We start from the raw sequence: 16,467 nt of genomic DNA, 5'->3' as shown, positions 1-16,467 counted from the left end.
GTAAAGAAAAGGTGCCTGGGGCTCTGACACGGTAGCAACCTGACAGTTTATATCAAGGTGTGCTTTGGTAACCCAAGGCAGGAGGAACTGTGCTCTCTAGATAGCATTTTATAATTCCTGTGCTTAATAGTTAGCAAAGTATTATTATTCCCCCCGCAACCCCCACAGTTGTGTAAGCAGTTGTGGTGCCTCTGGAGATGGAGGTTTTTCAGTCCTTACGGGCTGTGTCAGAAGCACCAGTGTAAGTTCTGAACCACAGACTCCTCTCGCTTCCAGGGCTCGCCTCCCCCCGCTACGGGCTCGCGTTCGGAGCTCCAGGTCACATTTGAGGCCACAGAAAACCTTGCCACCGCCCCCCCCCCCCCCCCCCCCAAGAGCTTGCCCCAAGGGCTCCTGCTTAAGAACCAAATGAGCAAGGGTGAAGGGAAGGCCTGTTTTCTGGATGCTTTATAAGAAGAGAGAGTGACTCTGGCGGGTCAGCACTGTGCCCATCCTGTCCCTGCGGGCGGGTGTTTTGATGGGGTACCTCAGAGCGACATTTCAGAAACTGCGTCTCGCTGGACTGTTGGCTTTCTTGTCAAGGTTTTGCTCTGACGCTGCACCTCCGCTTCATAGACAATTTGATTATTAATTAGTACTAAAAAAAAAAAAATCTTGGTGGAATGCAACATTTTTCCTTCTTGAACTGTTTGAATCCAAATGTAGTATTTCTTTGTGTCCCTCCTGTTCAGAAACAGCTTATTTTCTTTCCCAACTGATTCTGTTTTCTCTCTCTCCTCCTTCCACACCTTTCATTGTCTTCACAGAATCATTAAGGTTAGAAAATACCTTCAAGATGATCAAGTCCAACCATCAACCCAACACCACCATACCCACTAAACCATGCCCCCAAGTGCCACATCTGCATGTTTTTTTGAACAGTTCCAATGATGGGACTGGGCCTGGGCGGCCTGTTCCAATGCTTGACCATTCTCTCCGTAAAGACATTTTTCCTAATATCCAATCTAAACCTCCCCTGGCGCAACTTGAGGCCATTTCCTCTCATTCTATTGCTGGTTACCTGGGAGAAGAGACCAACACCCACCTCACCACAACCCCCTTTCAGGTAGTTGTAGAGAGCGATAAGGTCTCCCCTCAGCCTCCTCTTCTCCAGACTGAACAACCCCAGTTCCCTCAGCCGCTCCTCATAAGACTTGTGCTCCAAACCCCTCACCAGCTTCGTTGCCCTTCTCTGGACACACTCCAGCACCTCAATGTCCTTCTTGTAGTGAGGGCCCCAAAACTGAACACAGGATTCAAGGTGTGGCCTCACCAGTGCTGAGTACAGGGGCACGATCACTTCCCTACTCCTGCTGGCCACACTAGTTCTGATACAGGCCAGGATGCTGTGGCCACCTGGGCACACCTGGGCTCATATTCAGCCGGCTGTCAACCAGCACCCCCAGGTCCTTTTCCGCCGGGCAGCTCTCCAGCCACTCCTCCCCAAGCCTGTAGCCTTGCACGATGTTGTTTTGACCTAAGTGCAGGAACCTGCACTTGGCCTTGTTAAACCTCATACAGTTGGCCTCTGCCCATCGATCCAGCCTGTCCAGATCCCTCTGCAGAGCCCTCCAACACTCCCACCCAACTTGGTGTCATCTGCAAACTTATTGAGGGAGCACTCAATCCCCTCATCCAGGTCACCAACAAAGACATTGAACAAGACCAGCCCCAGAACCGAGCCCTGGGGAACACCGCTTGTGACCGGCCGCCAGCCGGATTTAATGCCATTCACCACAACTCTCTGGGCTCGGCCATCCAGCCAGTTCTTTACCCAGTCGGTTCTTTACCAGACACTCAATAAATTCAGGCTCCCAGAGACTGCAAACCACCAGCAGTCCTGTGCCTTTAGCTTTGTCTCTTCATTCTCCTGAATGATCATACAAAGACTTGCTTAGAATTGTTAAAAAACTGCTGTAATTACCCAGTCTTTCTTAAATTCTTTTTCATCTGTGTCACACTTCCCACAAGTGCCATTCATTTCTGAATGAAACAGCATTGGTACAAATGATCTTTTCTTGAGCTATTAATTTATTTCTCCTCTGACTTTTTCTATCACTTAAGTATTTGCAGTGTCAGGAACGCCTTTGCTCACCATGTTTCAGTGCGGCTTTTATCTGCTTTTGGCTTAACTTAGTTTAATGGGTCCCCTATCAAGGCACCTCCTGTCGACCCTGTGGCAAGGGACTGTGAGACCAAGGAAATAGTAGTTTTTAGTGTTGGGTACAGATATTAATCTCGGAAGTTATGATAATGGCCAGGTCTTCAATACAGAGCCCTAATTTTACCCTTATGTTTAGTGTAGAAATCTGTTTTAGCTGGGAGATGTGCAGCAATTTCAGAAGACTGAGGGCAATTTGATGCAAAGTTCAGAAAAAACTGTTAAGTCTGTTTCTGAAGTAGAGATCCCTGCAAATTTACCCTAATATAGCATTTCCTTGTGTCCCTTCCCCCAGGAATAGAGTGTTGTTGTTCCCCTTCAGACTGTCCTCAGAGAGTAGCTAGCTGCCTTTGAAAAAAACAGAAAAAGTTGAATAGTCTTATTTCAGAAGAACAGAAATTCTGAAGTAAGCAGAATTATTCAGCCTAATTGTCTCTGGGGTCTCATTGAAGTTTATTGAGGAACAGAAGGGCCAATTCTAACTTTTATGGGCCAGATTTTCTTAAGAATGTAGTATATTATGTGGTGCCTTCCTTATAGTGGATGTGTTACACTGGAAACTTGGTTCTGGGTGTGTGGTTTGTCCCCATTTTCCCCACCAAGAGCACAATCCACATGCTCATTAAACAATGATATCTGAACAGTGAGAGACTGGTTGGCAAGTAGTCAATTAATTCTTTGTAGCAATGAACTTATAGCAAATAGCACCTTATTTTTTTCTTTCTCCTCCTATTTGGCATAATTTGCTAAAACATTTTCACAAGAAAGTTTAAACTTTATATTCATTTGCTTTTATAGTTGGCCTGTGGAAAATAATTCCTTTTTGTATCATATTGGGTTGTCTTTGTGAGCTGGAGGCAGCTAACTGGTCAAGCAATTTCCAAACAGACACTTGAGCGCATTTTTAAATGGTTACTTTTTCAAAAGGTCTATGCCCTTATATCTAAAGATACCCTTGGATGTTTGGATTTCACATTCTAACAAAGTCTATTAAAAGCAAATGAAAAAAACAAACCACCCACCTGTATTGATCAAATATCAATGCTACCCTGCAGTCCAGAAGCGTGCACTTTGAATAGCCTGCATGGCAGAGTGAGTTTCTAGTTTTCTTTGCTCAGTGTTGTACAAAATGAGAGTACGTCTCAGTTCTGTAGGGCAGAAACAGATCTAGACAAAGATTTATGCTGTGAAATGTAATCCAAAGTGAAGCATCCCCGTTCCTTGTTTGAAAACACAGGCAGAAGGGAACATTCAGTGAAACTGAACACCGTCAAATCGGTATCTATTAAAATCTGAAATTAAGATCTATATAAATAACAAGGCACTGATGATGTAGCAAATGAAGGGAAATCGGAACTGGGTTTATCACATGGTTTGGACTAAATGTTACCTTGTTCAGCTGGAAGCGACAGCAGCCCGATGTTGGACCTTGTTTGCTGCGAGCTGAATGAGATTGCCTCTTCAGAGAGACCCGTGGAAGCTGGAGGCTGGTGGTGTTTGTTCTGTTGAGAAGGGGTCCTCCCTCGCTCCCTCTGAGCGTCGCAGAAATGTAGGGCGCACCAGGAGGGCAGAACCCACTAAGAAGGAAGTGTCTTGGGATAAAAGCTTTGGGAGTAAGGAAGACAGCTGGGAAAGGTGGGTAAAGCTTTTCTTCTGGTTTCATAAATTCTCATGGGTTACAAGTATGCCCCAATGGGAATAATTCTTTTTCTGGGAGATGAAGACCTATACAAAATTTCCATAGCTTAGGAAAAAGTGGGAGGAGAGGCTGGTCTATGGGAGAGTCTTCTAGATATGCTGTGTTGAAGCTTCAGAAGAGCTCCTTCTGCATGTTCAGTTGGTATGAGCCATTCTGTAGCTGTCAGAGGTACGGCCGAGTCGAGTTATCCGTGAGGGCCCGTGAGTCCCGTGTAAGGCTTTTGCAGCGTCCTTAAACCTCCAACGTATTGCTGATATGGCTGTGGCTGCTCTCTGAACACTGTTGGAGTGGATGGAGCCTGACTGAAAGTGGCAGTTCCCATGTCCTGATGGGCTGCTGAAGCCTCACAGTCCGAGAAATGAGGAGGTTGGTAGAAATTATGAACTCTTACTGGGCAGTGGTGTCAGGAGAAAGAAACCTGAGTTCATAGATCCTTCGGAGCAACGTGACCTAGGTACAGTCACGGTCCTTGCAGGGGTCCTGAGCTGTGTGCCTCAGAGGAGTTGCAGGGGGCCAGTGGATGCATTGAGAACTACCGAACTCTCAAGGTTATGGTAGAGATGGGGATACCATCTATTACGTGGCACATTGTAGGACTTGCAGTTTAGGGGAAAACATTATGTTCTCCCCCCGAGCCCAATGGTGGAGCAGTGTTAGAATGTCTCAGAAGGGAAAATCATATGTGCTCTCCAATAACAAAAGTATCTCGTAACAACATAACCAGTCTGTTCTTCTGCAGTCAATAATAAATAAGAAGGGAGGTTTGTGAAATGCACACTGGATAGTGCTTTTTTGCATATTGGTAACACTTCTGAGATACTAATCGTTAGACTGGATCAAGCAGTCGTAATACAGAGGGTGCCATCGATAACCCACTTTCTACCAGTAAAGTGGTCTTGCTGTAATTGCACTTCAGGGTGGGTTGAGTTACAGCTTTTTGGTCATGAGAGAGAGCTGAGATGCAGGTTGAGACCAGAAACTTTCTTCTGCAAAGATTCCGAGACACCAGCCTTGCTTAGAAATTAATACAAAAGTGTTGGAGCGTTACCTTTTTTCCAGACTTTTAAAATTTCCCTTGTTAATACAGTATTTGCCAATGTCTGCCAACTCTGCACCTTTCATGGTCTTTTCAGGTTGTTGGGGAAAAAAAGGTGGGGAGGCAAGAAAAAAAGTTCTATTCAAGTATTTGTAACTCATTCAGGTAAGGATTTGCCATTTCTTTAAAGACATGAAAGCTGTACTAGCCTTTAATTCTGCATCTGAGATGCCCTGACTTGCAGCAGAAAACAGAGCAGATATATAGTTCCATTTTTTTGTTAATATGGAGGTTCTCACCTGATGCCGCTGAGCACCAGGCTGAAAATCGACCATGAAACATCTTAAAGGAGTGTCAGTAATGGATGCTTCTGATATAATATTAAGTGGAATTCCTTAGATTTAAAAGAATACTGTAAGCCAAAGCCATTGAAGAGTCTCTACAGCCTTCAAATTGCTTGTCTTGTCTTCTTGATGTAATCGATGCTATCCTGCTAGTCTCTGTGGGTATGGATCCATAGAGAACTTGGTAATAACTACTTCCCGCTGACAGTCTGGTATGTTTATGCTACAATACTGAAGGGAGACAGATAACCCTATTTGCTGCTCTATGTGTTAATTCTATTTTAGCGAAAAAATGTGATGTACAAATATATAAAGACTTGTGGTAGCATCTGACTGTTTCCAAAAATTGGGTAGGGAGACAGTTGGAGAAGAATATAATTGAATTACTTGTACATCTGAAGCATTTAATATTTTTTGCTCCACAAAAGTGTTCCTGGCCTTTGTCACCTGTCATATAGCTATTTCTATAGATAGAAATGTAAAGCATACTGAAGTGAGTTTTATTTTGGTAATGTCTGACCCACTGTGATTTTTGTTATATAGTGTTTGTCTTATTTCCCTGTTACGAGATAGCAGGCACTTAGGATGCAACTGTCTCCACAGTAAGTTTACATGTTTTCAATGTAAGATGACATGACGTTTTGTCTTCTGGCCACCATTCAAATGAAGTTTGCAATAAGTTAACAAGAGAATTAGTTTCACTTGCTCAAAGTCATTTATGGAACAAAAAATATAAAAATATACAAGAGAAGCATTGAGAAGATATTGTTTACAAAGTTGTTTGTTTGTTTGCTTTCTGCCACTGAAAGATGGATCTTTCTTACTTCCTTTTCCAAAACTGCACTTATGTTTCTTCTAGTAGCAGCAGGAGGAAAAAAGCCGCTACTCGTTGCTACCTATTACAGCAGAACAACTTTCTTCCTCTTTAGAAAATAATTTAATTCTTTTTAAAGAAAAATAACTGCATGTAAGGACTAATGAATTGTTCCAAACTTTCACTCCTGCACATACATAATCCAGAAAATAGTTTGTTATTTTCCATTATTATTTACTTGGTTCCAAGGGCTCATGAGTATATTTGGGCAGTCTGTTTGCAGAGATATTGGAGAAAGATAGCTGATATGATGATATTAATGTGAACTGACATACAATTTATGTCTGAAAAATTAAGAAAGGAACTTTACTGTAGGTTTATATAGCAAGCAAGTCCATCTTTCACACTGCATCTGAATTTGCAAAGTGTGAGTGGTGATTATAGCTGAATTGTTTCCCAAAATGAGGCACCTCAGAAGGACATAGCTTTTCAGGAGAGCAGGACTCAAAAGAGTGTGTGTGGCTCACTTGCTTGTGTTTTATTAATCGGCACCTGTTGCTGTGTCCCAAGCTGGACATCTAAAAGCACAAGCTTTAGTTGGTTATTCAAACCTTTACATAGTCTTGGATCCATGAATAGAAGCAGTGGAGATAAGTTTCATTGTGTTTCTTCAGTGACAGAGAAAGTGGAAATAGGAAAAACATTGATCATTTTGATCCTGAAAGATGAATCTCCTCCATATTATGAGGGAATAAAGGGGGTTAATGTACCCAGAATGTCAATCCACTCCCATATCACCTTTTTCTTCCCCCACTTCCCAACCAAGGAGAACAGCTTTCCAGGTGAGCCGCCCAGGAGACTTACCTGGGGTCCCAGGCCGTGGGGAAGGACAGGAGCGTGCCAATGGTGGCACCGGTAGAGGCTCTCTGGAGGGCAGGTCAATGGAAGGACCCTTTTCCCTTCTTCTCCTCCTTCTGAAAGAGCTAAACAGTATTTGACTTTTTCCAATTATTAAGAAGGGGAGAACAGTCTAGCAGCTGTTACCAGGGGAGGAAGAAACCAGACTGTGCTTTCTGCTGGAGCGGAAGACCTTCCCCCACGCTGCACAGTTTGGTCCTAATCCATCTTCTGATGGCTCCTGAGGAAGAAGCACGGTGACAAGCTTAACATATGCTGTACATACCATACTTATGCCTTGGTCAGCTGGCATTACTTTAAGCAAGATCTTGGAATAAAATCAAGGGATTGAATAGAGCATCTGACAGTGAACTGCAAGAAGGCAATTTAGAAATGCAGTAATAAAACGGTTGCTGCTGACTGGAGTCTCGCTCACAGTGAATTACCTCAAATGTATTTGCCTCTTCTGGTTCTACAGTGTTTCCTCTAATTACACTGGTGCCTTGAAGGGACAGTAGTTCTCCATCAGCTTGTTCAAATTGGGTCTTGAGACAACATGACAAAATGTTGTCTCCTTACAGTGGAAGAAGCCAACTAGAAAAAACGCCAGTTCCTTAATGCAGTTGCTCATTGCCCACGAAGAGAATGATTTTTTTTCTGTTGCTACAATGGTTGACTTCCATGCACTTGTCTCCTCAGTTGCATTAAAAGGGCTTCAAGGCAAGGGAGTGAGTGATGGATATTTATTCTGTTTATTAGTTTGAAACAGCACTAATTATAAGCAGATCAGCAAGAGACGGACTGACAACTCGTGTACACCTAACTGCTGTGAAAAATGAAGAACACGCTCCTTTGCTAAATAAGTTCTTGCTCACTGCTGTAGACAAGGACGTCTGGTTTTGAGGGAAGGAGCACGGTGAAAGAGGGGGGTTGAATTGGATTTAATTCATACTGTTTTTTAAGCCGACATCGCTATCTGCTGTGCAAGCACAAGAGGGTTCGCTGTGTCTGTAGGCCTCCTTCCCAGACGCCTGGTTGGCAGCTGTCTTCCCACACTTGGAGGGGGAAAGGTGAGAGTGCATTTACTTCTCCTGTAACACCAGGTTAGATTGTTAGGAGATGTCCGTGTGCTTGCAGAGCCCATGCGGCTGATGGCAGCGTGCTCATCGCAGCCTTGGCAGCGGTGCAGGAAGAAGAAATGGTACACAGCGTCCCCCCTCTGTTAGCAACCCCCCGAAAATCTCTGGCTATATCCCCTCTCTGACAAGATGGTGATTTTTGGAGATGTACCTGGGTTGCATTTTATCTGGTAGATACAGCACAGCTACAGCGTACGCACCGTTAGCAAATTTCAGCTTCGCGGTGTAGCTGTAGATCACGCAGCGCTTTCTCCGGCGTCGAACAGGCAAGGTAACGCCGGTGGAACGTGCCCTCGAAGAGAAAAGGAAGCGATTAGAGCACTACACCTCATTTTTGTTTTCTAGATCTATGGCACCCCTTGCGCTCCAGGTGAGTTGGTTTTGGACAGGAGACTTCTGAGAGTGGGAATTGGTTTTCCATAAAGGATGGAACAACTGCTGATGGTTTTCAATAAACTTCTGCCTGCACTGGAATTAAAGCAGTAACGCTGCTGTGGCTTTCTTTATGGTTTTACTAGTTCTTTGCATCACTTATTTCCTCAGGATACAGCAAATTAATACATAAATTTCCCTTAGTGCCCAAGCTATCCTAATTATAACTGGAAAAAACCCAGATCTGAAAGTCTTTTAGACTGGGGCTGTGAAAGATGTTATTAATCCCAGATCTATTCCAGTGTGTACATTCTAGTATACTACTTACTGGACTATAATTTCTATATAAAGATGATGAAAAATAAGGGGAGTGCTTAGTAGGGAAAAGTAGTCCATTTTATGAAAAAAAAAAAAAAAATTAAAAATACCAGGACTCAGACCCTAATTCCATTTGCAGTATTTAGAAATCATTTACCAGCAGAGAACCTTGCTGAGCTCTTGCATGTGCCTGCTGTTCACGTGACTTTTTTAGGCAGAGAAGACTTAGCAAATTTTCACTGCAAACTTAGCAAGCAAATTAAACAAGATGATGTGTTCAAATGTCCTAATTTTACTGTTTTAGATATCTACAATTTCAGTCCAGCAAGCTGAATTCCCGCTATGGCTGCTGTTTGAAGAAATGATTTCTTGACACTTTCTCTGCTGTCAGTCACTGCTGCCCCCCGCCTTACCTCCTGTTCCCTCACCTTTTCACACTTTTCAGGGTCCCTTTTCCCTTTTCTTTTTTTTTTTTTTTAATCTCAGTTGCTGAGTGAGGACACATACACAAATCTTTATAAAAAGCGTTGCCTTTGGGCAACTTTTTCCACTACCAAGGAAGAAGTTGCACTGGATTGCTGATGTTGTTGCTAAGAGTGTGCAATAAGGTGTTCTCAGCTGGCAGTCATCCTACAAGCCCACAGTTCCCCATGTTTAGCATCAACTGCCATTAATCCCTAACAGAAATATTAAAGTAGTAGTTGTTGCAAAGCACTGGTAACTCCTAGACCCTTCACGTGCTTGACGCCTGCGTTAGGGAGAGTCAAGACCCCGTGAAGTGCAGAATTATTTCTCAATCACAGGACACCCTTCCTTTATTGTTGCTATCACTGTTTAGGGCCAATCTATATGAAGCTGCACCAGAGCTACTCAGGCGTGTCCGAGGAAAAGCTGTCTTTGGTAGATCTGTACATAATCCTTTAACATGTTACCTTAGAAACCACAACAGTCTTGCTGATTTTGATGGAAATTAGCATACAGGGAACTGAAGGCAGAAGTTTCAAAGGAGAAACAGATGAAATGGAGTGGTGTGGTTATTGTGTTGGATGACTTAATTTCCTGGGTTTTATGGATATGCTGTAGGCAAGCTATTTATAGTAAGCCCAAATTGCGACTTTTGATTATTAATAGAAAAATGGATGAGTTACTATTCCTAACGCATCTTAAAGATAAGTATTTCATAAATGCTACATTTTATTAACTGTTTGTATTAAAAACTTACAGTTGTTCCCAAAATTAGTCTGCTAGTTTAACACTTTGGGTTCTGGTTAGATATTTATTTTATACATATCAGCAAAAAATATTTGTATTGTTTTATTAATTTTGGTAACATTTTTTTTTCCTTCATGGAAGCTGTATACTTGAGGTACAGTTTGAGACTTTAGCTGATAATGAGCTTTGCTGCTTAAACCGCCTTGCATCCAGCTTGAAGGTGTACCTGTGGTAGTAACTTCTAGTGTAGCAGTACTGCCCTGCGGTAATAATTCTCCGTATTAGAACAACTATTGGTATGTGTGGTGTACCATGTGTCATTCAGATACTATTTTCAATAAGCATGAAGCTTTAAACACTTTTGATCCAATGCAAGTTTTCTTAAGCAGGTGTAAAATACTAGACACTGACTTCCATTGCCAGTGCCACCATTATGTTTAAATCACAAAGTCACTGAAATAAATTCACACTAGTCAAAGACTTGGGGTAGGATGCGGTGCAGTTGATAAGAGTCTTCCATCCCTTTTGGGTGGATCCTGGTTTGGGCATCCTTCATTAAGAGGCTGAATGCATTCTTGACTGATGGCAGAGCGCTAGTTTTTAAATGGTTACTTTGCAACTGCAAATCAATGTCCCTTTCTAAGCACTGAGTCGGAGACAGATCAGTATGACTCAACTGTATTTGCACTGCTATAAAAAGCAGGTACTGACACAGTGCTCCAATATTTTATGACCTTCTCTACAAATGGATGCCGTGCGCTGGGTGGTTGAGAGCTGTAAAAGGATGGCTATGGCTTAGCTAATGTATGCATTAACAGGGATATTCAAATGTATCTTTCTCCACTGGTTGCTTTTTGTTACACTAGAAAATGAGCTTTAGTTGCTTTGGTTGCAGTACTTGACAAAGCTATGTATGCCTCTTCCACTTCCGTTTAGAGAGGGGGAAATAATTTTAGAGGCCTCAGACTGGCTAATGAAATAGAGAGAAACATGGTCATTAGCTGGAGTGGTGGTTGGCTCCTGAGCCAACTCTTCCACTGTAAGGAAGCATTTGATGCTCTTAGGAGACTTGCTTATTTCCGTAGGTAATGGTTCTGTTTATTGAGTTTGCGCAAATGCATTTGATTTAGTCAATTTAGGCTCTGCATTTAAGCAAATTACAACTTAGGACTTGATCAGCGAGAGGTAAATTAGTTTGAATGCATATAAAAGGATCTTACTGAGGGTAAATTTACAGTCAAACCATTACATGGAAATCATAATGTGCAGTACATGTCAGGTTTGATAAATGAAGCAGGACTGTAAAATTGCCCTTATCTTGAAGTGTGCTTGCACTTGACCAACTGCGGAACTGAAGTGCTATTATGTCTGCTGCCTTGAACTGGCTCAGGAAAGAGAAATCTCTCCAAAGCGGGAATTACTACATTTAAAAAGGACGAGTTGAAGAACCCTTCCATGTGTATAAGCTACCCAGCTCTTCTTCCTCTACTCCCCGGTCTTTTCCCCACCTGGACACTTGCCAAGTACAGACACGGAGTGCTGACACGTGTTAGGGAGAAAGCTGGTGCACAAGCACAAATGGGGAATTACTGGCTAGGCCGTTGCTCTGCAAATAGGAGAGGATGAACTAGGTGGCCTCTTCAAGCCCTTTCTACTGTGTGCTGGAGGTTTTTGGTTTTTTGGAGTTTTCTTTGCTGCAAGGCTGTTTCCTCTAGAGCTAAGCCTATCCGTATCTCTTTCAAGAATATCCCCCACGGTACAGGAAAAGACTTAATTTGCTTTCTTGATTGCCACAAGTCAGCCACATAAGAAGTGGTAGAAAAACTCAGGTAGCCAAATAGTTTTTTTGGGGTTTTTTGTAGTTAAGAATTTAAAAAATTAGGAAATATAGTTTGTCTGTGAAGAAAGAAACCTGTCGTTGCTACTAAGGAGACTAATTATAGATTATCAGTGCAAAATAATAACTATCAACCAAAACTGTCTGTTCTTATATACCACAAAACAGGATATTACAAAGATGTCACATCACAACATGAAAGAAGAAATGGTTTATTAAAACCACCATGGAAAAGAGAAACGTCAGTACAACAATAAAAAATTTTAATTTAAAAAATATTGGGCGGGGGGGGACAGAAAACGGTCCATGGACTAGGCAGCCAAATGGTAAACTTAATTCTCCATCTGTTCTAGTACAGTTCCTAAGTAGCGGCAACATGCAATGTCTTTTATGGAATCACAGAGACTTCTGGTTTTGAGACTTCATCACCTAATATGCCACTGCCAACTGGTGTTTGAGAGCACACTGGTACTGCAATTGAGTATGTAAAACTGCTTGGCGGCTTAAAATAACATACACCTTACAGACAATGTGTACAAAGGTGTGATTGTGCGTTGTGGCCATGCTTGCCTCAGTCTTGCACTGAATGTATTAGCATCTTGCAAACTTGGCCTATGATCTGCATGAACGCAGGGCTTACTGCACCTCCTTAAACCTTACCTTAGCAGGCTTAAGGTGGCTATGTTGGGTTTTGGTCAACGATGACTGCTTAATCCTTCTTTAATGTAACTGGAATGCAGCACTGCTGCCTTTAGTTTGTATTTTCAAGCGTAATGTCTAGATACAGGGTTTTGTTCCTCTCCACTATCCCTTTATAGGATGGACTTTAAGCAGCTTAGCAGTGTGAGAAGTGGTGTTGAATTTTCTGGCCCATAATAATTTAGAAAAAAAAAAACCCAAACAAAAAACCTCCAGAACATTGTTGAAAAACCTACCTATACCCATAACCATTAGCTTGCTGCTGAACAGTTGTAATCTTCAGGAGAGTATATGGTAGAGGGTATACAGACACTTCGAGCAGAATTTTATAGTGCATTTTTTCATTCTTTCATTTACATGAGAAAAGCCAGAAACAAACCACTGTGAGCCATTTTTTTTGTCTGGCCCTGGTGCAGATTTGCAGATCAAGTACTCCCAGGCGTAGCAACCCTTTTCTCTGCCCTGCTGTAATGGCATTCCCGACCTGCTTATTTCCTCCTCGGAGCGGTCCACTTGGCTGTATGAACGTGTAATCACGTATGTAGATGTGGTTTCAGTGTTTTGCATGTTGTAACCTTTTCCTTCAGCGTGCACCAGCCGTATGCAGCGTCAGATGAAAGCTGGGTTTTCTAATTTAGGGCAGCCCACTGCTGCAAGTAGTTTTTGCCTGGGGAGTTTGCTCTGCTCTCCAGCTGCCCGTGCTCTGGAGGAGATGCAGTACAGTATTAGCAGCACCCTGGCCTTTCAACCTCGAGACTTTCCACAAGACAGCAGTTTTGTAACAGCAGTCAGAAGTTACATAGATTTTTCTGACTTGCCTCAGCATCAGTCAATTCTCAACCAATTTGATCAGGTGTTCCAGCCAAATTCACCCCCTTTGCTAAACCTTCTATTACTTCATGGGGAGATTTGCGCAGATTGTCCAAATGGACTTGAATAGCAGCAATAATGCAGCCATTAGCAGAAATAAACGGGCTTGAGGGAATACATATGTAAGGTTAGTTTCTTAAAATGCTGCAGGTCCGTGACAAAGGTCTAAGTGGTTGTACTTGCATCTCAGGTTTACTGGGGAGTTTGTTTCTTTGTGGAGGGGAAACTAGCCAGTAATGTTTGATATTACCCGGATCTGGAAGCTTTTCCCTAAGCTGGGGTGCCATAGTGAGATGCGGCAGAGCTACCAAGTCCAATTGGGAAGAAAGGGTTTACCAGTGGCATGAAATTAAACAAAACACCAAGGGTGGTAGCGGGCCTGTCTGCAGCTTCTGGAGGGCCTTGATTTTTATTCCAACTAATCTTATGCCCCTGAGAGACGTAGGAGCCTACGTCGCTCCACATGCTGAGTTCCCTCAATGCAGAGGGATGGGAGCACACATGGCAGTTTTTCCTCCCCCAGGGAGCCAATCTCTTGACATGAAACTCAGTCAAAGACTGAGGCCTGGGGCTGTTTAAATAAAATTCATGTTATATTTCAGCACAGAATCCTAATGAAGAAAACCACAGAAAATTTATCTACTCTAGAGCCTCAACTGCCAGTCATCCCTCCTTGCTCATAACAACTAGAAGTACTGAAGTTGTCAAAATAATTTATAATTAAAAGGGGAGATCTCATAGCAGATTATTCAGCTTTGCACAATATTTCATAATACTATGTATCATAAAAGTTCGTCATTGAAACTCTAGACATCTACCTTCATTATTATTGTTATTACAGAGTGTTAGATAAAGATGGGGCAAGCAGAAAGCATCAGTTTAACTCTGTGCTCTTTTGAAAAAGAAGGGAACGAGGAGGTGACTCTAGCATTAGGAAAGTTTTGTGTTCTTCTTCAAAATAAGTAACCCTATAGCCAAGTGAAAATTGTGAGACTGTGTTAGATTTGGGCTAAAGGTGCTGTTGTTGGTCCCAGGGGGAGCATGAAAAGTGTACGAGAGCACTGACTGTTGGAGATTTTCCCCTAGGATTTTCTTTCTTTGCTTAAACTAGGTATTTTAGTTTCTGAAGTGCTGTCATTTTATGCTATGTATGTTGTCCACTAAACTTGAAAAGGAAAGGTTTGGTTTTTGGAGTTGAAATAGATGCATCATACTGGGAATTATCTGGGACTTCAGGTACCTGAAGAATTTATTTGAACTCTCGAGTATGAATTATAACAGCGTAGAAATGCATAGACTGAATATTTTGGGGTTTTGTTTCAATTCCATTGCATGACACATCAAGAGTATATTTAAGGAGTTATTTTGAAGAAAGGTCTGCCTGGTTTTGCATCTATTTATGAAGCATGAAACAGTCAAACTGATGTTTCTTCCTACATATTTACACCAGAAGCTCAGCTTATATGTTTGCTGTAAGACTTAATGGATGACTGAAGAACTGGTAGGGTTTTGTCATTAGGAAATGCAGATGATATAAAGAAAAAAATCTTGGGTTAAAAATCCCATGGTCTAGCTATGGTATCTCATTAAATTGCTCTGAATATAACATTTTTCATTGCATAGGGTATTTTCGGAAGAGTTTTATAGGCTTTCATAAAATCTTAAGACAGCTGAAAACTGCAAGGTCTCCTTTAAAGGTTTAAAAACGTGCGTGTGGGCAGATAGGGATCTTTCGTGGGTCCTTCAGTAGCTGCATTCTCATTCTCATGAAAGGTGTGGCATACACCTTTCTTGTTGGTCAGAAACAGGTCAGTGAAAAATTTTACTTCCACGTACTGAGAAACCCCTCAGCAGACATCTGAGATCTCCCAGAAGCCCCATAGCTGAACAAGGGAAGCTGGAATTGGCATTCCTGGTGGTTTCTATGTTAAAAGGGAGATGGGAAAAATGGTTTGGATTTTAAAGCATTTTAAGTTTTTCTTGTAGATTCTAAAGAAAAATACTAAGCCAGCAAAATGTTTTTCACTTTATAAGCTTCTCTAAAGAGCTGAAAGTATGATTTGATAGAAAGAACATGTAAATTACTCTGTAAAGAGAGTGTAAGTTGAAAACTGGTTGTATTTGAAATCAAAACCCCAATTAATATCATACATAGCAGTGTGCCTAAAGCTAGAGATGAAGACGGATTTGTCCCGTTCAGAGAGAATGCTTGTCATAAATGCCCAAAAGTGACCTCAGTCAACAGGGTCAATCTTAAACACAATCTTAAAAACATGCAGACGTGAAGTCTTTAGTTTTGAAATTTAGCAGCAAAGAGTATTTAATGGGTGCAAAAAAAAAGGTGGATTTCTTCCTTACAGAATTTTTTACTGCCAACATAAGGGTTTAAATACTTGTGTTCTGTAGATGTGTATTAGCTTGCAGTCTTGAACTGGGAAATTACATTGCTTCTGGCACAGTCATCAGTGATGTAATCTCTAGCAGTTTGCATATGGCTCTGAGGCTCACAGCCTGCTATTTTCACGAAATTTTATCGATGAATCTGTTGTATGGTAAAAGGTAATAATAGGGAGCGGGTATCATTCCCAGATGCTCTGCCAAATCTTCAAAGGCAGAAAACTTTACTAACAGTACGTGGTGCATCCACTCAGTGATCTACGAAAACAAATTAGGCAGGTTTTTCTGTTTCCTCTTAGCTTGGCTGTTTCCTGAAGTAGCTGTTGTTTCAGCCTACTGAATTTATTTCCTTTAGCAGAGGACAGCAGCTGGCTGATTCTTTCCACCCAAAAGTTCAAGAAATGTAATAATGTGTGTTGTTTCATTGTTTTTGCTGTGTCCCACACATTCCTGCAAGGCTATGCAAGGGAGAAATAATTCAACAGAGCAAAGAACATAAAGGCCTCTTTTTTTTTTTTTTTCTTTCCATTTCTTTTATGCAGAAACTCTACTATTTGTTTCTAAGGCAAAGACATCTTTATGTGAAAGACCATTGCTGATGCAGCACTGAGCAGAGCAGCAATTTCCTGCCTC

This window comes from Phaethon aethereus, assembly GCF_964289735.1.
Source record: "Phaethon aethereus genome assembly, chromosome: 3".
NCBI lineage: Eukaryota > Metazoa > Chordata > Aves > Phaethontiformes > Phaethontidae > Phaethon > Phaethon aethereus.
This window is presented reverse-complemented; position numbering follows the sequence as displayed.